This window comes from Anguilla rostrata, chromosome 1 (assembly GCF_018555375.3).
Source record: "Anguilla rostrata isolate EN2019 chromosome 1, ASM1855537v3, whole genome shotgun sequence".
In the NCBI taxonomy this organism is placed as follows: Eukaryota; Metazoa; Chordata; class Actinopteri; order Anguilliformes; family Anguillidae; genus Anguilla; species Anguilla rostrata.
This window is the reverse complement of record NC_057933.1, coordinates 19,301,279-19,326,317: the sequence shown is the minus strand read 5'-3', so window position 1 is coordinate 19,326,317 and position 25,039 is coordinate 19,301,279. Positions and strand designations below refer to the sequence as shown.

The following is a 25,039-nucleotide window of genomic DNA, read 5'->3' as shown; positions in this document are numbered from 1 at the left end:
TATCATGCACGTGGCATTGTCTGTTATTTAAACATACTTTACATTTTTGCTTTTTAAAATTAAATGGCAATACAATTCCCCGACTGTCCTCTTACCAACTTTAAAATGAACATAGCAATGTGGAAATATGTTTTTATATCTATATACAGTGACAAATGAATGACTCTTCTTGAATCATATTGATCTATGGAAAGAGAGCAATATTGTGCTGCCAAGGACAGGGATTCTATGAAGAAAGGTCAGACATAGCACTCATATCTGAGCATATTCCTTTGCTCCATATGCTCTAGTCTAAAGGGTTTGTATTCTATGCCAGCCGGTGGACTTTCAAGAAAGCCTTGTCTTTATTTCTACATAGAATTCTGCTTGTGGTCTGACCAGTACTGTAAATTCTGGCCAAGCTTCAGGTCTCCTAGACTCCTTTCTGTTATTGACCTGTTTCATTGGTTCACGTGTCATGATAGGCCCCGCCCCTCCACCCCCACCACACCCCATTATGAACATTCCCCATGACAGCGTCTGCAGTTATACCTGTATGTGTCACATGCAGTGCATTTCAATCTGGTCTAACACAGAAAACTTGTAGATATGTTTAATAATAAAAATGCTACTTTTTTGTTCTACAATGAGTAGTGTCATCTGGTCATGATCTGACTGAATTAAATTGTTCACATTTGAGATCAAGAACAAAACCCAGCAATAACATGTCAGATGGGCTTTTGTCAAAGAGGAGAAAAAAGTCAAACAAATTCACATAAATCTTGTATGCTAAAAGCAGAGAAAACATGCATACAGTATAGGGACAGTTTATTTCCCTCTATACTAATAAAATAAATATTTTCAAATCAAACAATGACCATGAAGCTAAAAAAATTTACAGTGTCTGCATTTTTGCATGCGTTTTTTTCAGACAGACTGTGAACTAAATTGCAACAGTGCCATTCAAGTCCCCCTATTTCAAGTCAACATAAGTAAGAGGACAAAGTAAGTTTTGACAAATTGAATTACTTGCAAGATCAATATTTCATTGCACACCCGATACATTGTGTGACTTCATTGAGTCTGCTCCTCATGGACATCACTAGGTTCATGATGTGATCCTTTGAGGTCTTCTGCCAAGCTTTTACCATTGCCTCTTTCAGTTTCTGGGGATTTGGACTTCGGTGTCCTTTTGAGGAAGTGGCAAGCATGTTCACTGGGGTTTCAATCTGGTGACTGGCTGGGCCATGTCAAATGTTTCCACCGTTTCTCCCTGAAATGCTCCTTAGTTATGTTTGCTGTAGGTTTTGGGTCATTGTCTTGCTGCATGATAAACGTCAGTCCACTGACTTTGATGGCATTCCTCTGAATATTGGTGGACAATATGTTCCTGTACACTTCAGCTGTCATTCTGTTGCTGCCATCACCGGCTACATCATCAATAAAAGTCATCACACTGCCTCCACCATTCTTGACAGATAAAGTAGTATGCCGAGAGTCCAGCAGTCCCTCTCTTTCTCCACACTTCCACATTTCCATCACTCAGGTAAATGTTTATCTTTGTTTCATCTGTCCATTAGACTTGTTTCCAAAACTCATCAGGCTCATTTTTGTATTTTATATATGTATTGCAAATTTCTTGCCTTTCTGTCCTTGATACTGATGAGCGGTTTACACCTGAAAGTGTTGCCTTTGTAATTTGCTTTGTAACTCTCTCTTCTGTGTCCTGCGATACTTTCAACCCCAGTGGATATGAAGATCAATTATTACTCAAGCCGACTATTTAGGATTGTTTTTCACAGCTCTTATAATCATCCTGTCAGCTCTTTCTGATATTGTGCGCCTGATCACTGGTGATTTCTAAGTCCTCCAACAGTTTGTTTCTTCTTTAGGACATTCCATACTGTTGACTTTGATGTACTCAATCATTCTGGAATATCTTTAATTGGTTTTTTCTTTTCTTTCTTCCTCACGATAGCTTTCTTGGTTCTCATACCCAGTTCTCTGGCACTCACATGCAGTTTTCTTGTGTTATATCTTTTAGCTTATAAAGTAGACTCTTCAAATGCTTTCAAAGGATAGAATCCATGCCACAGCTTTCCATTTATAAATGGAATATGAATAACAGTAATACGGTAAACCTGTGAAATTTGAAACAGCTGATGGGCAATTGTCCCAATATTTATGCTGATTTGGAAAAAGTAGATTTGACTCATTGAATGACCGCGTTGTCATACAGTTCAATGCCTGTTTAAAAGAGGCACATGAAATAACTGTAGTCATGATTTTTGCCTCATTGTCATTGTTTGATTTGAAAATACAAATTTGATTAGTACTGAGAAAAAATAACCAATTTGACAACTGTCCCAATACGTTTGCATTGAACTGTATATTCACATACACTGCATACATACACATACATTTTATATGCATAAGATTGTTTGTATTTCCAGGCCACAGGAAACCAAATTGGGCGGCACGGTGGTGCAGTGGGTAGCACTGTCGCCTCACAGGAAGAAGGTTGTGGGTTCGATTCTCGGCTTGGGGCCTATCTGTGTGGAGTTTGCATGTTCTCCCCATGTCCATGTGGGTTTCCTCCGGGTACTCTGGTTTCCTCCCACAGCCCAAAGACATGCAGGTAGGCTGATTGGAGACTCTAAATTGAACATACGAGTGTGTGAGTTAATGGTGTGTGTGCCCTGCAATAGATTGGCCGTCTGTCCAGGGTGTATTCCTGTCTCTCGCCCAATGCACGCTGGGATAGGCTCCAGCACCCACCGCAACCCTGCTCGGGATAAGCGGGTATAGATAATGGATGGATAGAGGAAACCAAATGACCAGAATTTATCTCAACAATGCTTGCAATGAACTAGCCAATGCTTGCTACCTGAAAACCTCTACAAGAGGTCAGTTAAATATGTGGTGATAAAATGTTCCCTACCTTTTCCAGGGTTGATTATTCCAACTTGCCTCAATGGTCTTCCCACCATATCACTAGATATGCTGCTGCTTGTATGAAACAATGGCACCTGGATTCTCACCAAAACCCAGAAATCTCCCCACAACCCTCCTGTTGTAATCAATTGAGAACTGATTTTAGTATTTCACAATCGGTTTGTAAGATTACAACCAGAATAGCAAGAAGAGCTTCACTACCTTCAGAACTTCATCCAGGTGAGAGGTGTCAGAATCCAGTCCTGGAGGGCCGCAGTGCCTGCTAGTTTTCAGTGTGCTTCAGTACCACTGATTTGATTATGACCTTGGTTGGGTAAAAAATCCACACACCTTGTTCTCAACCCTGGAAAAGGTATGGAACATTTTATCACCAAATATTTAACTGACTCTATCAGGGTGTCTTTGTAGAGGTCTTCAGGTGAGAAACTTTGGCTATTTCTTTGCAAGCATTGTTGAGATTAATTCTGGTCCTTTGGTTTCCTCTGGTCTGGAAATACAAACAATCTTGTTCCATTGTAACCTCTGACCCCCACTGGGCACGCAGTGACTGATCAATAGTGTCGCTAATAGGCAGCCATACAGACTAGACCTCAGCTTTTCTTAGATTTCACCTGGGCCATGACTATCTTCCACTGCTGGAAGCACATTGATCAGTTTGGTGGCCCCCTTTTCCCCTTAATTTTAATATACATTGGGTTGGACTCTCCGGTGTAGTACAGCCTCCTGGCTGACCCAGTGTGCCTGGCACTTAGGAGTCCTGACCACTCTAGGCCCTGCCTTTGCTCAAGACTTAGCTGGAGGAAAAGAATATCATCAGGGAATAAAACAATGAACGAAGCAGAGATGAGTCAATTGCAGCTCTTCATTTTAAAGCTGATAAGGCAGTTAAGTTGTAAGAATTACACAGTAAGGAAACCCTGCAGGGAGTATTAGTGTGGACTTTGTCTTGAAATGTGTTATCAGTTTCCGCTGTCAAGGCCGCAAAAAAGTTGATACAGTTATTATAGGTATAATTAAAAGCAAAATCACTTAAGCTTGACAAATTTCCCATTTTCTACACAGTTCATTTGCCACTGAGGATTATTGTGAAATAACTATTTCTTTGGTTAGTTTCTTACGATGGCACAAATACAAAAGTAAAATCCAAAACAAAGACACGCAGCCATGAGATGCAGACGAGACTTTTTAAAAGAAAACACATGAAGCCCCGAAATGCAAAACACAAAAACAAAAATAAAACACAAAAACAAAAGCGTGTGGCCCTAAACTGCAACGCGTGAACATACAAAAAAACAACAACAACAACAACAAAAAATTTCTGTCTGTGCAATGCAACACACTAACATTACAAAAAACAGCAGTTCTGAGGTACAGATGCAACATACTGTAAAAATACAAACAGGTGTCTTAATTATGTGATCTTTTTGGCTGCCAGATACTTTCACATGTTGCATTTTCACTTCAGGGCCACATTTTGGGTTACTGCATTTTCATTTGGTATTTGTGTTCTGTACTTCAGAGCCATAGTTTCTCTTACTCGAAATGCCACGACGGTCCATCTGCTTGTAAGTGTTCATGTTCCACAGAGCTCTTCATTTCCATAGGGAAGAATAATAGCCTCATAGATACGAGCGCACCACACAGCGATGCTGTTTGGCTGGTAAAAGCCATGCCACACACGGAACGCATGCTGCCTGGAGACACACAGGTCCAGCCAGCACAATGCAGTGACCTCTCTGCAGCCTTTATTCCAGAGATGAAATGATGATAGACTACTGCATGTGCACTGATGTCATCCCAGGACAGAGGACTTGCAGAGGGTCATTCACACCAATTGAAGGGACCTGTGTGAACGACCTCATCCTGTGGGTGGGTCAACGCCGTAGGATGAAGTGATCAAAAAAAATATCTTCTGACCAGAAGCCCCAGAATGGAAAAAGAAATGGGGATTGGGCGGGTGAGGTTTTTCTTTTGTAGAAAAACATTACATTTTAAACGTGAACTCGCGGAGAACAGAAAAGTAGAGGTGAAAATTGGGTAGAAGTGGCTTTACACCTGTTATGAATGAATCTCTGTGCAATGCACTCCTTTAGCAGAGATTAGGAAAACAGAGAAAGAAAAATGCCACTTGATGTTTTGTTCCTTCGTTTGAGATTTATATAGCTGACTGCACCTGTGTTGCCCTCAGATACGCTGCTGTGTGGGAGAGCGGAATATTTCAGACTATCTAGAGAGTGTATCTAATATTGCAGGAGCAAAACGATGCTCTGTGGTGGGAGTTTTTCTCCCTCTGTTTTATTGCATCCGCCATTTAAAGATACTGTGTTCAGACATTCTTATGAGATTTTCCAATTTTCCCATCGGTTTGTAAAGAATGAGGAGGAGATAAGGAATTCTGATAAGCATGAATACGCCTATCAAGTGGAATGAATTTCTAAGGTCCACGGTTCAGGGAGGTTATATCCCTATTTACAAGAGCTCTGCACGTAATCTTTCACGCTCCCACCTTGTGTGTATGTGTGTGCACTTGTGTGTGTGTGTGAGCACGTACATCTGTGTAGTTTTGTGCAGCTATACATTGACCAATATTGCTAATTGGAAACACAAATAATGGTCATATGGGATTATATGATTTATATTTATTGCAAATTATTATTACATTAGATTAACAAAATAGACTGGACAGATTGGTGATAACACATTTGCATTATGATCCATAGTCACACCTTTATGCCTAATTTAAAAAAAACTGTGTTTCTGTTTTTCTTCTTGAAATGAAATCAGTAAGATATTTGACTAATAGTTGAATTGTTATGATTTGTTGGGATGTCCATTCTTCTCCGCCATCAATCCAGAGATCCTGGAATTATATGTGAAAAATTATTGTGTGCTGAAGTCATAATGGAAGTCCTTGTCAATTATTGACAAACCTGGTCATCTGTTTGTTTCAGGTATTATATCATATATGCCTGTTTGTATTTCAGTCATCAATCCCTGTGGAAGCGTGGGTTAATCAGAATAGATTTACTTGAAATGCATTATATTTCAGTGGCTATTTAAAAAAAAAAAACTTTTTAATCGGAATTGGACTTGCCTCGGTTATTTTGCAGATTATAGTATATTATAAAAATACACTGAAAAGTCTGAATATTTTGTTACCCTCTTGTAGCCCTGCCTATTGCCGTGGGATTAACAGGCTACAGAAAATAGATGGCACGTGCCTTTCGGTTCAGTAATATTCTAGATTTCAGATCTACCTTCTGGTTTTGATTTGTTAATAAATAAATAATTTACAAAACAAAAATGTATAATATATTTTCATTTTTTTATTTTCAAGTAGTTTGCGTACTGTAGCTTACTGTATTTCAAATTTTGGATTTCAAATCTTCCGACAGTTTGTTCTGCGATGATGGTATCATAGGCTATATGTTTTCTGCACATCACTTTAATAACAAGTAGGCTATTTTCGTTGGTATAACACGGATTAGAGACTGAGGGGGAAAAAATCACCAGACGTGCTTCAGCCCAGCTATTGTAAACGGAATAGACGGCGCTTCAAATCATAGCATAGCCTACATAAAAAGAATCTGTACGCGAGTAACTTCAAAAAAAGACTAACCTGAACGTCTTGTCTCGCTCTGCTCATTAAATGAGACACAAAAGCTCTGTCTGCTCCAGCTCCCCTCATTCTTCGGCGGAGGCTATGTGAAACTGTTTGATATTAAATTGTCAATTTTATCATAACTGAACTGCCATGTATTCTGAAGTGGGGGGCATCGTAGAAACCTAATGCAGTGAGAAAGGAAACGAAGCGGGTTGCCCTGTGGGTCAAACGTATTTCCTCTGCGTCCGTCTTGTGGCGGACTAGTGGTGACTGTGCAGATAGGAGCAGTTTTTTTTTTTTTTTTTTTTTACAGTCTATGGTCCTGGGTTTCGGTTTCGGAGGGACTCGCAGGCAAAGTTCAGGCTTGCCGGGAGCCAGAGGAAATGGTCAAAGAAGACTCACGTGGGGGGAAGCTCAGGATGGACATGACCTTTTCTGCATGTCAGCCAAAGGTTAGAAATCTCCACTGGCCTTAAAAGAAATGCACTTGTTTGCCATAATGGAGGAGCTCCCGCTTGTTTGTGGGACTCGCGGGAGACCTCGGCCTCTCCCGAGGGGAATCTCCCGCTGCGGAATTCACTCTGTTCCTGCACATACAAACCTCTGCTCTCGCACTCACGAGTTTCTTCCAGCACACGCTCTGTCAGCCCCATTTCAACAAAGCCATTTGTGCCCTTTTTAGTCAATACGGGAATCCATTGGTTTCCCTTTGTGTTGGTGCCTAAAGTAGGCAGCGCGAAGAGAAAACACGTTTTTAATGTTAACGGAGAGAATGAGGGAGCGCACTTTCTATTGAGTGAACGGGGTGTCAGAAGCAGGAAGGCAGGCCTTTCTGACATAAATGAACAGGGGAAATATTTATTTCCAACATTTTTTTGCATTTTATTTTGAAGTTCATAATTTACAAACGCATTTAAAGATGATGAAGAGTGCATTTAATGTATAGGCAGAACTGATATGTAAGCAGAAGCTGCAGATAATGCAGATGGCAGATAATTTATTTTTTATCCCCTTGAATTTTGAAAGAAATAAAAATCTCATAAATACAGTCATGGCACTTTGTCTGGGGCCCATAGACGTATTGCACTCAGTATAATACATAAGACCCATCGTAATTCATACATTTATATTCATAAATGTGATTTTGTATTTAATATATGACTCATAAACTGTGATATATGGAAATTGACAGATCATACATGATTCCTGAATTAAATATTGTATAGATCACATGCTTCATGTTCCTTTTTTTCCTATCTCTTCTCCAGAGAAAGGAACCTTGACCACACAGGTAATTTACTGTGCTATGGGATGAGTGCAAAACATGCAGTAAATAAATAAGAGCCGCTCCATTTCATTTTAGGATAGGGGGTAGGCATTACCCCCCCCCCCCCCCCCACCTCCGAAATGGCAATACTCCGCCGCCGTTCACCCCATACAGGACAAACGGGGTTGCCTGTGAACGGGGCGGTAAGTGACACTGTGCAGTCCATTTGCTAATTTCAATATGGTCTCCGTCTGCACGGGCAAGGCCTGGGGCTTAACAGCACCCCTGTCATCCCGCTCGTCTCTGCTCCGTCCCGTTTGACCTTGCTCCAGAACATTGGGAGTTTAATACACATGCACACTCGCTGGCTTTGTGGGGAGGCCCTATGGAAATAATTCCATTTAGGGCCCTTTCAGACCCTGTCAGATGCTTTATCAGCCCACGTTCCCCTATCCACACACACACACACACACACACACACGCGCACGCACGCACGCACTTATGCACAAACACAGACACACGGCTGCACACAAACACAGAGGAGCGCAAGCACGCACAAGCACACACACACGCACAGACACACACACACACACACACACTTGCCCCCGTCACCCACGCTCAGCACAGCCCTTCGGTCAGACTGCAGATTGAGTAAAGATAAAGATTCTTCCCCAATCAATTAATGGTATTCGCCAACAGGCGGGGCAGCTGGCTCGAAAAAAAACCCCTGCATTGGCACTCTGTTGTTGACACGCGCGTGAAACCCACAGCTCCATATTTTACATTTCTTTTCATCTGCCCATTGCTGTCTGACTGCTGGCTTTCTAACTGCTCTGCTGTCCTTGGAAGAATTTTTTTTCTCTCACCACAGACAGTTTTCCCAGTCCTTCATACGTCTGTATGAAAAAGGAGAAATACTAATCGAAGCCTGTATACTCCTTACATTAAAAAAATTATAAGAAAATAAGCATTTCTTCAGCCATTAGTATATGCCAGGCTCACCCCTAACCCCAAGTACTGTGCAAGGTATTCATGTATTTATATAAACTTTCCTTATTTTATCAGAAAACATTTTTATCTGAAATATGTATTTTCTCACATTTTAATAATGGACTTGATAACAACAGTAATATGTCACTGCTGAAAAATGTAGTGTTTTCAATGTGCCCTTTTGAATTCTGAAAGCAAACATTCTCCACAGAAATACTATTGTGTGGGTTTTATTTAACAGTCTATATCTCGGATTATATTCCGAAAGCATACCTGTCAATTCTCTGCATTGATTACCTCCGTAAAGCGCTGGAGCTTTCCTAATGTCTTTGTGGAGTTGGAGCCTGTGTATCGGCAGGCTTTTTGGGGCTCTTTTCAGTGGAATTAACTGTGTCATTGCGCAGCTAATGAGAACGGACAGAACATGGATTATTTTAGACATTCCAATAGCAACGTCAGGAAGGGTAGATGTGCTTGTCTCTCAGCCCCCCTCAGGTACAGCCTGTCCGCAACCCAAATCTGAGTTCTCATATTTACACCTGGATTATGATGACAAGATAATACCCGCCCTCTGCTGTTTGCGACAGTCACGGAGACGAGACACGGTATTGTCAGGGCAGAGAGGGAGAGTTATTCCCCAGTTAATTGATAATGATGCACAGTGGATTGCAGGACAAATGTTTCCCCGTTTTTTTAAATAAAAGCATGGGAGAGCGGCGGGCCTCCCGAGGAGAAATAAGGACTTGATGGATGAACACATCCTCGGTAACTTTGAGCCGGAGCAGGGCGGGGCTGTAAACAAGGGGGGGGGGAAACCCAGTGGGTTTTCATATGGAGCGAGCGACAGCTTTAGCCTCAGAACAAAATGCTTCCGCTTCTCTATTTTAAGAAGGCGCAGTCTATTGTTTACAGGTGCCCAGAACCTGTCTCCACTCGGCACAGAAATGAATGAGAAAGCCATTTACTTCCGTGTGAAGTGGTTTCTCACCGTTGGCCTTTATTTGAACACAGCCTATACCCTTATTTATTCATTTGTTGTGTTTGGGCTGTTCCTTCTCCTTCTTCTACACAGCTCCTGGTGAAAAAGCAACCGATCAAACGAGCGGGGAAACAAACGCCGCTCGTGCTTTTCTAAGCTCCTGGCTTTGAAACGGTCTCTGGCTGCACATTTGCGTGCAGTCCGGCCTCCCGTCTGCTGCCACGACTCGTGCACTTTTTATTTACTGCCTTTAAAAACTTTACTGGGTCCTGAATCATGATTAAACCTTCTCCAATGAAATTCTTTACTGCTTGCTGTTGTTGTTTCCTTTGAGTGTGTCAGCTCCACCCCCCCCTTGGGACTCAAGGCACGAGACAGGTGACTGCCAATGAGTGGCGAGTGATATTGCTCAATCTTCACTGTGCATTATTGTAATTACATTTCCGAGGATAACTAAATTAAGGCGGTCTGGACCGCGGAGTGGCACGCTTCGCGATTTCCCTTTTAGTTACAGCGGCACAGTCCGTTAAGTAGAAGAAGAAAAAGAAGACGCCTATCAATACATTCACAATATAAATTTAATCAGGCAGTAAATTTCAGGTCTCTTGCATTATGAACGCGCTCGATCCATGCTTTCTGTGACTCAAGGACAGGTAAAGATGCCTTTCCCCTCCTTGCCTCACGAGCGGCGGCCTTCCTGAAGGACGGAACCAGCTGAAAATGGCTTTAATGTATTCTAATGAGAAGAGCTCCATCTATAGACCACCTGTTGAACTGCAATTAAGATTACCCACAGACTTGACAAGTGGACATTCATTTCTTAAGCAGCCAGTTAGAGCCAAATGAGAGTCACGATTTTGCATTGAATTTGGACAAGCAAAAAATAAATTGTGAAATAATGAAATGGTGTTCTATTTTCTGATTTTCTGCATTGAAAATTTTTCATGTTCTTTCTGAAGCTTATTCTTTATTGGTGCTCAAACAATCACTGCAAAGGGTGAACAAATGGGGTTGAGGCAGGCCTTTTATTATTATTTATTTGTTTGAATCTGTTGTAACATGAATATATTTTGGGGGATTGCATGTCATGCCTCGTGACAAAAGGAGATTCAGCACTTTTGATGATATGTGGTTACATTACTGGTCTCAAGGCTGGTTCCAAGTTAAAATGCTCCAGTAACATTTCCTTTTATTTATATCTGTAGACCTTGGTTGAAATAAATGAGTTGAGACAAGTGTGGGGAGCCGGTGTTACGAACAATTTCTTCTTGCCATCAGGAAGCGCGAGCGCGCGAGACATTCAACTCTTTCATTGCCAGAGCCTGACAGCCGGCCCCCGGAAGAAAGCACATGTTTAAAAAATTCAATGTCGGGAGAAAATCGCATCAATGTGAAAGTCGCTGTGTCATTAGCTTAAATCTTAACTATCCTCTGTGACAGAAGTGCGAAAGACAGCCATATCTGTCAGGGGGCCAGAAAGAATGGTTTATGCTCTGTGTACAGTGAGTGCACATCCTCGCATGACAAGATTAGCAGTCTGGGCCCGTGGTTGGCGTGTCACACCGCAGGGGTCATTCCTCCAGCCCGTGTTAAATTTACAGCCTCTTTAATATTCCGTCATAGTCAAATTTTATTGCTCTCTTTATGATCGGATCCTTATGTCCCAAGCTTATGAACTTTTCTATGCAAATCACTCACTTCCCTCTTTGCGGCTCCTTAAAAGTGGCGCAGGAAGCACTTTGCCGCGCCCTTTTTGTTTTTTCTCTCGCGGTCAGCCATTGGCACGCTCGCGGTAATGGCCGCCCTGCCCTGCTGACTGCTGGAACAACGAGGCGGGCGGAGCGTGAGGAAGTGTGACGCTCCAAATTGGGAACCACAAAATCGGTGTCCTTACGATATTCGTATCCTTGACATGCTAGAACGTACGGCGGTGTGGATTTTGACACCTTAATGATTTTCACATAATGCTTACCCAGGCACTCATGCTCGAGTGTCATCTTTCACTAATGTGCTCAGCAGTTTTTTTTTTTTTTTTGGTGGTAAAATTGAAACTGCATGAAATGGAGCCATTTTGTGCTAATTTTGGAAATGGCTCAGATCGTCCGTGCCTTAAGTGAGTTTGCGAGTGTTGCCGCGTGACCCAGGTGCTGTTGCGCTACGCCATTCTGCCTCTGCTTTACCGCCAGCCCGGCTCTCCAGGAGTTAAGCACACAGAACGGTCCCACAGCACTTTGGCTCATTTATCAAACTAAGACTGTGCCTTAACTTTGCAAATTTCCTTTTAATCCCCCAATTAAAGTCCACCAAGGCTTACATTAAGAGAGTGAAAGGAAAGGGGACAGCTGTTGTCAGTTACAAATGACAGAAGGTACCAGAGCCTACATCATCGGCAAAGAATCCATGACCTCACCTCTCCACTGTAACCCATTGTGCTGGTTGTGTAGGCTGTGGGTCGGCCCTGTAGAAATGTGGGGCAGGTGCTCCTGTCTGCTGGGAAAGAGGACGAGCGAAAAAATCAAAGAAAGTATTTCAGCAACATTCCCCCCGCCCCCCCCTTTCTTCATTGTTTTGTTTCCGAGCGGCGTTCGCTGTCACGGTGACTCCGAGCCCCGCCGCTCGCCAGGGAGCGGACGCTCTTAGCTCGCCGCTCGTCATCGTCTCACCTCTCCATGTTTTCATCCACTCTCTCCCCGCCTCCCTCCCCGGTCTTGTTTTCCTTTCTTTTTTGCGGGAAATGCTCGGAGGATGACACTCCGGCGGCGCGGAGAGAGAGAGGGCGAGGGAGTGATTTACAGTCAGGGGAGCTGCCGCTTCGGGCCGGAGTTTATGAACAGATTTATATTTCGTCCCCCGGACTTGGCTCGCTCTGCGGCCCGGGTGTGGACGGGGAGAAGAGGATGCGGCGTCCCCTGGGACGGCCCGGCCGGGAACCCGCCAAATTGGCCCCGACAAATTGTTTGGCCCCCGACAGCTGCCGGGGTCCCTCGTGAGAAGAGGAACGTGGATGGAACAGCTGTGTGGGGCTGAGACCGAACTGTGGAGAGCATGACCATGAGCCCCCACTGGAGACCAACTGTCCAGCTCCAGACCCACACGCTAACACCCTAGTGTCCTGTCTTTAATCATTCACATAATGTTTATTCATACAACACTCAGGATAATAATCAGTGGTATCTGTAAGGATTAAATATAGTCAGGGACATTCTGTCTTGCACTAATTTTATGTATTTGTGTGCCAGTTAGATTTTTCACAGATGATTGCAACACCCTATTTTTGTGCTCATATGTGATCATTTTGGATCAGACAGAATTTAAATCATAAATGAAATAATTATAAGGTTGGAGATTAACTATAATATTCACTGTAAATGTAATTGATGCCCTGCAATAGATTGGCGATCTGTCCAGGGTGTATTCCTGCCTCTCGCCCAATGCACGCTGGGATAAGCTCCAACATCCCTCTGACCAGGAATAAGCGGATATACATAATGGATTGATGGATGGATATAACAGAGTTTTTTTTAAATATAGAAAATAGTTTTGAGTTTACACTGTCAGGCACACGGGTCAATTATTGGCCCAGTGACCTGCCAGAGCCTCTTCTACACTAATCGGCACCAATCTTGTTTTCTGGCACCAGCGATCTCTGGCCTGGCAGTGTCCATCGGCAGGCAAAAGCGGTGGAGGCTCAACTTTGACCTTAAAGATCTTCACGGCCGGATACTTTATTCATGGGGCTGTAACAGTGACCGCAGCGCTGCCACGGGCATGCTGATGAGGACACTGTGATCCTGCCAGCCGGAGTGAAAAGTGAGAGTGACCAAAAGGAACGGAGACACACTTTCACTGGCGTGCTCACTTTCACTCATTATCAGGGAGGACTGCATGCACATTCACCATTTGTAAATCCTCACCATACTGGTGTGTGCATGCACTGTACTGAACAGGTTGCACACACTATAGAAGAAATTTTTACATTTTATTTCATGTAATTATTTTGGTGTTTTGAGCTTGACTCCAGTGAACAGTTTTCTGGTGATTACTATACTATTATGTTGGTGAAGCACTGTCTAGGGGTGCAGATGAAAACCTGGCCACATTTAGTTGAAAAGTGAAAGTGACGTTTAGATAGCAGCTTTTGCTCACCTGAACTGTTTAACATCTTCAGCACTCTCCCTCCATTTCAGGCCGCTCTGCTGCTGCCAGTTAAAGGCAGTGTTGTTGCAGCAGTGTGCAGCAGTTTATTTTTGCAGCGGTTTTTTAATGTCATTTGGTTGGCCTGGTTTTCAAAGGCAGTTCTTGGAATACAAAGCAATTCTCTGGAGGGAGTTTTGCCTGAGACAAGTTGATATGCCGGGTTCCTCAAAGCGTTTGTGAATGATACTAATGAGAGCGGCTAATGGAGACCTAAAGAGAATGTGGGTCCACTCCTCACTTTACACTGCTACACTGTCACAGCCTTCCTGATCCCCCGAGGGGACCTTTGTAGAGGGGGCAACCATGCTTAAAATTCCCCAACTTTTGAGAATAATTGTTGCTGATATTGACCTTGATAAGAGGACGTGGGGTAAAGGCAGTGACAATGGTTGGAGTAGGCCACGACTCCTAGACTGACCTACACGCACACGCACACACACACACACACACACACACACACACGAATGAGCGCACACCTGTACACACACGCAGACGCTCTGCACACCTGCATCCTCAGTCCTGCTCCTCACACACACACACTTCCCACATACATGCAGCCCGGGGAGATCGAAAGGCATGCCCCACAAATCAAAGGCCATCAATAAACATGGCATCATAACCGCTCCAATCAATCGCTCCCTTTTCGGCCCGTGTCTCCGTGCGGCGCCATCGATCCGGCTACGGGCCGCACGAGGGAAAGGAGCACGCAGCACTATCGGATATATGGCCCAGTACGTGGGGGTCTCCCAAACCCCCCCTCCCCCTCCCTCCCGCTCCCTCCGCCACCTCCCCCCTTCTTCGGACCTGACCCCGATCCATGTTGGACAAGTTCACCGTCCAGCTCTCTCCCGCGCGCATTCAATTCGGTGTCGATAATGTGGATTGGCTCAACGACAAAGGCAGGAAGGGGAGTCAATGGGGGTTGATAAGCGAGAGGCTGCCTTTGTTTTAGTAATGACGGCTTAACGGACTGACGGCCCCCTCCTGTCCGTCACCCGCCCTCAGCCGGCATCACAAACACAATAAAACATCGATACGCAGCTGGAAACAAACCCTGCTCTGTGTGCGAGGTCACTGATACTGCACATCTGCAGAATACACACGCCGTGATGACCGAAGGGCCCGGCTGAGTCTGAAGGATGCGGCCGTGAGCTCTTCCTAATGGCACTTGTGCAGGATTCTAATGGCAGATGGACCCCACAGCTATGCGAACGGAATCCACAGTTTCCCCAAAGCTATGTGAACGGAATCTATGGTTTTCCCAAAGCTACAGTATGTGAACAGAATCTATACTTTCCCCCTAAGCTGTGTGAACAGAATCTATGGTTTACACAAAGCTGCAGTATGTGAACAGAATCTAGTTTCTCCAGAGCTACTGTATGTGAACAGACTGTATATGGTTTACCCAAAGCTATGTGAACAGAATTAACTCTTTCCCCACAGCTATGTGAACAGAATCTATGGCTTAACCAAATAAACAGTATGTGAACAGAATCTAGTTTCTCAATAGCTATGTGAACAGAATCAAATTTTTTTACAAAAAGCTATGTGAACAGAATCTACAGTTTTCAGCCAGTTAGGGTGCACAGCTGGCTGGGGTGCTGGACTTGTAGGGTCATGAATGCCAATAACCATCCAAAGACTCTTTTTAATGTTTGAATAAGTAGAAAACACATATTATTTATTTATTTATTTATTTATTTTCATGGTTGTAACAAGGGTTCCTGTAATGCAACACATTCTGCCTTGTGTGATGTCATGTACTATTTCCATAAACATTTCAAATTGTTGAAAGAGAGAGTGACTACATTGACCTACATCATTTCATTACACTTCATATGGACAAAACAGGCTAAAAACCAGATAGATTTGACACATATTCATGATAACATAAAAAATGTAACTTTTAGCTATGAACTTTGTATTTACATATATTATATATCTATCACAATTCTATAGCAGTATTTACACACACAAAAAAATGTGACAAATAAATAACTCAAAAAGATACACTTTCATTTGATGAAAACATAGCCCTCCCTCGCTACCTACTCAAAACAACCTTGCCAGGATGAAAATCTACCAGGGTGAATTCCCTCTGGTGCCCGAAGTTGGGTACTGCAAGTTGTAAACTTACTGAACTGAGAAGGGACTTTGGGCAAAGGGGCAGCTAGAAACACCTGATGTTGTTTGAAAGAGCCTGATGTTACCTACATGTTTCACATGAGTTCTTTCCTACAGGTATTTTCTGCTTTACATTAATCCCACACACTGCATTCTGACTGTGATAGGCAAGAACTGTAAAAGATAAAATTATATTTGCAGTCGCCAGTATTCAGTCTGTTTTTAGCACAGTACCCCGTTAGAGCTGACTTGTTCTGAAGGCTTCCACTGTTAAATCTGGCTCCCTGTTAATATGGAAAATCACATGTATCATAACCGCAAGGCAGGATACTGTCTTTTAGCACTTTCATTAAAAGCTTCATAAGCCACAGCTGCATGGTAATGGCTTGTCCTAAACGTCATCGCGAGAGTGTGTAGGGGGCTCTTCATTTGCAACCGAACAACAATGCACCTGTACAAGACATCCCTCCTCCTTTCCAATGACAGGGCTTTTATGGTATGACAGTTGCTCTATACCTCCGCAATTACTTTTCAATTAGAGCAATGAACATTTTCAACACCGCGGCGCAATTATTTTATAGCTCTGTGTCTTAGCCCATTAATGGCGCTACCAACAGCACAGGAGCGATAAACCATCTGGCCAGGCTCCCAAAGAGATAGTGCACACTTAATGGAGTGAAAAAGTAAAAGCAATTAATGTCACATTAATATAATGATAATAATGCCTTCCCTTGCAGCGCCGGCGTTCGAGGTCCGCAGCCGAGCTGCCGGGGGGAAGTGCGCCGGCTGGGGAGGAGGTTTCCAAGCAACGCTGGGCAGTAAGCCCCGCAATCGCCGCACCCCAAACAAGAGGTACCCCCCCCTGCCGAATTCCACCTAAAGGCCCGAGTGCTGAGAACGCTGCACAGCGGCTGCTCTGGAAGAGCGCTCTTTTTCTAGCAGATGGCGGAGGAGAGGTTCAGTGTGCACTGCGTGGCTGGGACTGTAGGAGCTGATGCTGCTTGATGCAGTGTTATTGCCAATAATACAAACCCTTCTGGGATTATACCCTGAATGCTGTTTGCACTGTAAGTGTGTGTATATATTCATGTACGTGCTGTTGAACAGAGTGTGGTCCTTCAAATATTTGTGTCATGTGTCAAAGGATAAAAAATATGTGCAGCATTTTTTAGTAGGGATTATAGTGTGATTTTGTCACTAAGAATTTTTATACTCACGTGGACAAGATACAGTGGAGTAATGAGCTTGCTATACAATGATTCAGTTTCATTATATAAATGTACTGCACAATGCAAAATCATTCACTTGCCACTTACTAAACGTGTTATTCAGAAAGAACCCAGAAACCCTAAAGCTAACTGTCCAATCCAGGGTTACCGATCAACACAAAGGTTTGCCACGTTTTGTGTATAATTTGGCTATAAAAACCAATGGTGCTAATGACTGAATTGAATTAAGCAAGATATTAGTACCGTACTGCTGACATATCTCAGTAACAGTACGATTTTTTTTTATTGTAGAGCATGATGTTATTATCTGTTTCCATGTTGAACTTTTTTATTTTTATTTTTTAGAAAAAAAGACCAGAAACAATTATTAGAAGTAGAATATGTAGAAGAACAACAGAAAAAATATTATAACATACAGGGACTGGATAAACTGTATTGTCATTTTTGTTTTATGTTAGATCCCCTTTGCAAAAGAGATTTTAATCAATAGTGTTTTCCTGGTAAAATAAAGGATGATTATTGGCATCCAAATCCAATCCAACATTTTAGCATTTTGTTTGATCCCAGTCTTCCTGTATCCCGATCACATTCCATGAGTGGATTATATTGCAACATATTTCTTAGCAGCTTCATTATGGTTTTGCATGAATGTGCATTTGTAATAGGTAATGCATTCAGACACTGTTTCCTCAAGGACAGTAAAAGGAATAGAGTAGTAAATGTGAGTAGGGGAAATTTGGGCATTGTAATTGTTTGCAGTACAGGAAGTATTCATGAATCGTAATGTTTTATGGACTACCTGCACCATATGCATATGCATTGGCTGCTTAAAGATGATAGCTAGTGTTGCGAGAAAGCTAGTTAACCTTTTATAGATGCAAATTACATATATTTCTGTTTGCCTTGTGCATGTTCTCTAGGTAAGAAAACACATTTTATTTTAGTTTTGGCAGTCCAGGAGCCCACTAGAGCGTGTTGTCTGAATTATAAATTGGTACAAACATGTTTGTCTGCAGTAGGAGAATGTATTGTTCATACTGTAGCAACTTGCAAAGGTGCATTGTGGAGGATGTTCCATGGATATTGCTTGCTTGCTTAGAGGGCAATATTTACTCTATAACTAATTGTGGAAATCCCATTGGGGGGGTGCTGTCAACAGGTTTTAGCTGATATTTTACATTTCAGTCTGATTCATTTTTCCCCAAATTAAATGACGAGATCTACAATCACATTTGGTGTGAGGAATAGGGTCTCAGTGGGGGAATCTGGAGATTTTATATTCACTGAAGATATATACAGCTTGGTTTGCATAGGAATTAAATATTGTACAGCTTTTATTTTATCTACAAACTGGTAGCATGTTGAGCATTGTTCTGTCTTTATATTTAAATGATATCTGAACCATTAATGTAAACAAATGTAATATAAATGAAAAGAATAAGCAGTACCCTTCAGTTTGTTTCTCTGGTGGGTGATTTGTTAAAAGAAAACAAGCCAGAAGAATGTACTGTGGAAGAGGTACATACTGTATGTAATCATTTTTCGGAGTATTTTATAGACCCTTCATACAAGTAATCTTTTTCTCTGTATAATGGTTTCCCCAAAGAATTTTTTGGATTCTCAGGTAGCTTTAAAATATTTCAGTGAATTTACACACAGCTCCAAAATTATTTGGCACCCCTAATGATGAGGAAAAAATGCCTATGTACAATAAACACCACAGGTTATGAGCTATGTTTTATGCTCAAAATATGTAAAAACTCTGTTCTTTCATTATAATTATAGTACTAATTGTATTCCCCAAAAAGACAGGCACCAAGATTATTGCTACCAATGTTTCCAGTACGTTGTGCTCCTTTCCTTTGCAAGAATAACACTACTGAGTAATTCTTTTTAGTGAATTATGAGATTGGTGAATATATTGGTTGGTGATCATTGATCATTGCTTCATACAAAACCTTTCAATACCCTTTAGATACTTTGGTCTGCAGTTGTGGTACACAGGTACGAGCCTGGAGATGGCCATTATACAACTGTAATTTTGTGGACAGTTCATCATTTTTTGGTCAATTTTGAGATAAGCTTTGGATCAGAGTCTAGATGAAAGATACATTTTCAGCCAAGTTTGATCTTCCTGGCAGGGGGAACCAGGTTTTTGGCAAAAATGTCTGGGCACTTGCTGAAGATCATAATTCCACTGGCCTTAACAAGAGCCCCAAGCACATTAGATGCAAGACAGCCCCATTACATCAAAGATCCATCACCATATTTCACTGTAGGTATAACGTCCCTTTCAAATGTCCTATATCTAACCCACCGATGGTGTACATGGCCGAAAATGTTAAAGGATATACTTTTGGTGAAATGTGGTGGTGGACCTTTGATGTTATGGGGTTGTTTTGGTGTTTTTAAGTGTTTCAACAGACTAGCACCGTTTCATACCCACACTTTATTTAGTTTGTATTTCAGCACTGCATTTCATCCAAAGCAGTGGGCTCCATATGTATCCATTTGAATAATTAAGATGGTCTGTTCTGAGCCGTCCAATCAATCTCATGAATACCTTCCTGGGACCGTCGGATTGGCATGTAAAGCTGAGGTGAGTCACGGGACACGGGGTCCAAGTTCCTATCAGTTTGGGGATCTCATTTGTGTGTCCCATCGGTGTGGCGCGCGTGCAGGTTGGTGTGTGTGGCAACGGCTGTCTCAGCACTGCTCCCCTGTCCCCTCCTATCTCCTGACCCCTCCATGTTCCCACCGCCCTGCTCTGTTTGTGTTAATTCCTCTACATCTCCAGGGTGGCTTACATTAGAATATCTTAACCAGCGGGCCGCATTAGCATAGCGTGATGGATGCTGCTGAATCGCCGCGCCAGATAATGTCCACATTTTGCATTTTAAACTAAGCTACGACATGGACGCGCTATCCATTTTCTTGGAGGAAAATTAGGCCCCGGCAGGTTCTCTCTTGCTCTCTCTGTCTCTCTCTCTCTCTCTCTCTCTCCCTCCCTCCCTCCCTCCCTCTCCCTCTCCATCCCATATGCCAAAGTGTTCTGTGCAGCGTTTTTATAAATGAAATGTAGTCTGTTATTAATTTCTTTTGATGAGACCTTTGGAGTCCTGTTCAGGGTTGGGCAGGGAGATCATTGTGAGAAGATGGCCACCCATAATGTTCAGTTTCTTTAAATATGACAGTGCTGTGGGTGGCATCTGCCTGCTGATTTTGTAAATGTAGCTCATTAGCTTTTCAGTGTGGAGAGAATCCCAATTGGGTCAATCTTCAGTTGCTCTCATATTCCAGAATTGTATATTCCAAATCTTAACTTCTAAGAATTATTTCTAAATACTGTATTACCATAGAAATTGCCATCCTAAACATTGCAGTGAGCTCTGTAATGTTTGGGACAAATACATTTTTTTATTGATTTAGATCTGTACTCCACAATTTTAGATTTGTGATCAAATAATTCACATGGTTAAAATTCACATTCTCAGATTTTATTAAAGGGTATTCTTATACATTTGGCATCACAATATAGAAATTACAGCATGTTTTATATACAGTCCTCCCATTTAAGGGCACCATAATGTTTGGGACAAATGCCTTCACTGGTGTATCTGATTAGTCAGGCGTGTTCAGTTGCTTCCTTGGTGCAAGTATAAGAGATTTTCTTGTATCTAGTCTTGATTTTAGGCTTTTGATTGCCTTTGGAGTAGTTGGTGTCAACGTGAGGGCCAGATTGTGCCAATGAAAGTCAAGGAAGCCATAATGCTGAGAAATAAGAAAAAACAATCAGAGACATAGAGCACAGCAAACCTTAGGCTTACCAAACTCAACTGTTTGGAACATCATTTAAGAAGAAAGAGACCACCGGTGAGCTCAGTAATCGCAAAGGGCCTGGTAGGTCAAGGAAGACTTGTACATTTGATGACCAAAGAATTGTCACCATAATGAAGAAAAAACCCCAAACGCCTGCCCAACAGATCAGAAACACTCTTCAGGGAACAGACATGAAACAGAACAGAGGCTACACTGCAAAATGCAAGAACACTAGTCAGCCACAAAAACAGGAAGCACCTAACAGAGCCTGCAGAGGCCTGTGGTCAGAGACCAAGATTGACTTGTATCAGAGTGATGGCAAAAGCAAGTGCAGAGGCCAAAAGAAACCTCTGCACTTGAGAGTATTGATGATATTATCACTTTGGAATTGTGCGTAAAGTGATCAATGTACAATAAACGATCATTATAAAATAAACCCCGATTAATTTGAACTGAAATAGGATGCATAATATCCGCATTTGACTCCGGTAAACTATTATTGATTTAATATTAACTGAAGAGAATTTAATTTATATGACAGTTTCTCTTAGAAGCACCCAGACCAATACTGGGAAAGAACCTGCAGTTGGTAGAGTTCTTTATAATGGCTCCAAGTGCATCATTTTATTTATCATGACATCAGGTGCAGCACACTCATCTTGCAGCACAGTACAAAACGCAACCCCTGCATTTGAGATGTAAGAAAGCAGCAAAGCGATAAAATAGTTGCTCACTCAAAGGTGACCAGCCATGTTTGTTGAGCTAACAGGGGAGACCCAAATCCTGCCACTCGGTAGCAGATGGAGGAACAGCAGGGGGCCCCGTTCTGCCATCCAGGCTTGTTGCTCCATGTCCTTTCAAAGTCATGATGAGGAAGAACTGGGGTTAGGGGTCATGGTAGTAATCCACCCTACTTCCTACTGGCATGTCATTTTTTGGGATCTTATAAATTGCCATATTTCAAACTGCTGGTACTTTGAGTGGACTATTAACAAAATGTCAATGCAATGTGTGTGACCACGCCAGTCCACACGTATACTGTTTTGTGCTCTCAAGGAAAGCTGAGGTTGTATTCATTGGGGACCAGAGCAGAGCAGCAATACCACTCAAGTGTGTTCGAACACACCCCATAAAATTCATGCAGTGTACCAAGCTCTATGGTCTCTTCTGTACTTAAGGGTGCTTCCATGTCCTACAGATGTGCACACTTTCTTCCTTGGCCAATCGTCAGAGATTTGTGGCAGGCCAAAAACTGTAAGTCGTTTTAATTTTACCACAGATTGTTGACACCCTTCCACGTATGTTTATTCAAAAGCCATATTCATTATTTTGGTATACAGTAACTGTAACTATTCATACTGTGCACCCTTTTTTAAAACACCAGTACAGTTTAAGTGAATGAAACTCAAATTGAATTTCTGGGGAGTCTAAGGTGACAGCAAGCCTGTGTATCCATTCACTAATACAGTAACACTGTGCACTGTCCTGTTGCTATGTTATAACACAGGAAAAGTCCTATTTCGAGCTGACATTCCAATGTGTAGATACATGATCCTGGATATATTCAGTAATGAAGATAAACCGAAAGACAGTGGCAATTAAGCATTAGTTTTGGAGCAGTGATCAGTGACATCCCTGACTAGCGTCCTGCTCTCTTTCTCATTAGGGCCCTTTGCCTCATGGAAAGAACAAAAGACAAGGACATCTGAAGAGTAACGCCATTGTGCCTGTATTCTCCTGCTACCCTTGAATTAAGCTTTTGAGCAGCTGTGTCGTCAGCTGACACACAATAGCATTTGATGTTTGACATACCTTTTAACTCGCATCACAGGGGGCAGTTATCCATTTTTAACAATTAAGTTCATACCATACTGGGTGTTTTACTTCTTGGGTTGAGAGGGATTTGGAGCAATAGAGGGATTGACTGGGTCTCTCTTTTTCTCTTTCATTACAGAAGCATGAAAGGCACTACATAACAACTCTCTAATTCTGTCATGTTCCACTAATTAAATCTTGTTAATTAGTTTTTTTATTATGTGATATATGCTGGGAGTTGAGGTTTCCCCCATCACAGCAGACCCTTTCTTTGCTTGACTGGTCATGATTGGATACAGGTCTCCCTTTTTTGTTTACTTTCTAATTAGATATTACAGCTTTGACCACTTTTGACGAAAATTAATCTATTAATCCTGCGTTCATGGAATGCCTGGTACGTGATCATGTGAGACTCCTGATTTAATTGAATTCCTGGATATATTAGCTAGTTAGTTTCAAGTTGAAAGTGTTAGGCAGGAAGTATTCAACTTCTGAATGTTCAGCGTGCTCAAGTTTAGCCATCGGATTGTGACATGCCTTCATTTAATCTAGAATCCTGGTAAATGAATATCAACTTCAGTGACTTAGTTTGATCTGGTATTCTTTGCATACGATTAAATAGAAATGGTAAGATAGAAAAATAAGATGTTTGTGGAAAAAAATGGCACAATGGCCATGATTTCATGATTAATCTGAAGAATTTCAACCAGAATACTTTCGGAACCGGAATTCACTCATGGTCCCGAACCATTGTGTGCTCCCCATTGACTGGGGGAATATTAACCTGAGTTTTCTGTAAACATTCACACCTTCTCTTGTTGAGCAGGAAATATATGAAAATGACTGGCCTTTAAGCAGAGACTTTTGCTGTTTGACCAATGCGGCATGCCGTATGATTTATGGCCACTTGCTATATTTGTGCAAGCATCTTTAGAAGAGCGCAACTTAAACTATTGTCAACAACAGTTGTACTGTTTTAGGAAACTTCCCTGCATGTCCACTCATGTGTCTCATGGACAGTGATCCCCAGTGACACATGATAAAGAACCAGTGACTGAGCTTCCATTACACCAACTGCACACAAAGCCATGCAGGTCCCTTAAAGGGAAAGTTAACTTTCTGAGGTTTTTTGATATTGTTTCAGTTTTAGTGCATGTTTTTGAATGGTTGATTTTTTTTGTGATGAAGGATATTTTAGATACCAGCAGACATTTCGAACAACCTGCCAGCTAGTGGCTGGTATCGAGACATTGATGGGTTTGTCATTTTAAGCAAGAAAATACATTTCATATAACTGCAGAGCAGCTTGTACAATTTCAACTGAGCTTGTTACATAGTTTTTAAAAAGCATTTTTAAAAGCGAGGGGGACTAATTTCACAACACGTTTGTAAATAAGTAGGCAGGGCCTGGCAGGTGTGCAGCGTCTCGGCAGACCAGGGTGGGCGGGGGGTTGGAGTGGGGGGGTTGGGCCGGTATTGCACTCGGGTCCCACTGATGATGGATGACAACAGTGGAGAGAACAAAACCAGGCATCCCTCATGCTGTCAGCGCAATGAAACCGGGACATAACGGGATTTGGTGGCGATGCGAGCGCGGCACTTCGGAGAGATGCCGGGCCATCATGCCACTTCTATTGGAAGTCAAAGATGCCATCCATCACTGTTAGGTCCTCGTCTGACTTGTGCGCTGTGTCTTTCCGGGGGCTTCCAGGAGCAGCTCAGGTGCCACTCCTTTGATGTTGTTATTTTTGTCACCATTGTTTTCCTGTTGTTGTTGGTTTTTTTTCCCTTTCTGAAGGTGAGGGAGAGGAGGGGCATAGGATAGCTTAGCATACCACTGGCAAAAGGGTGTGAACATCAGTGGGAACCCCTATCAGGCTGGAAGATCAGGCTGGACTGGACTTTGTACCCCTCCTTTGGTGCTGAGGACGTCTCGCCTCAGATGTCCCTTTGCCTTTGTCATGCTGAATTTGTGTCAATGCCTATCTTAATTGCGTTTTTTCCTTCTTTCCTTCCAGCATTTCTCTTCATTTTAGAATGGCTGCTCATAATTTTAGGCCCAATCCCTTACTGCTACGTCC

At 42.4% G+C, this 25,039-nt stretch overlaps 1 long non-coding RNA gene across 1 annotated transcript; it reads left to right on the top strand.

The window, feature by feature from the left end:
- Positions 1–6,864: 6,864 nt before the first annotated feature.
- Positions 6,865–23,185, top strand: LOC135251006 (uncharacterized). The gene is made up of 4 exons (XR_010329058.1): positions 6,865–6,990; positions 16,833–16,947; positions 22,342–22,397; positions 22,810–23,185. It is a non-coding gene; the product is annotated as an uncharacterized LOC135251006 (long non-coding RNA).
- Positions 23,186–25,039: the final 1,854 nt, after the last annotated feature.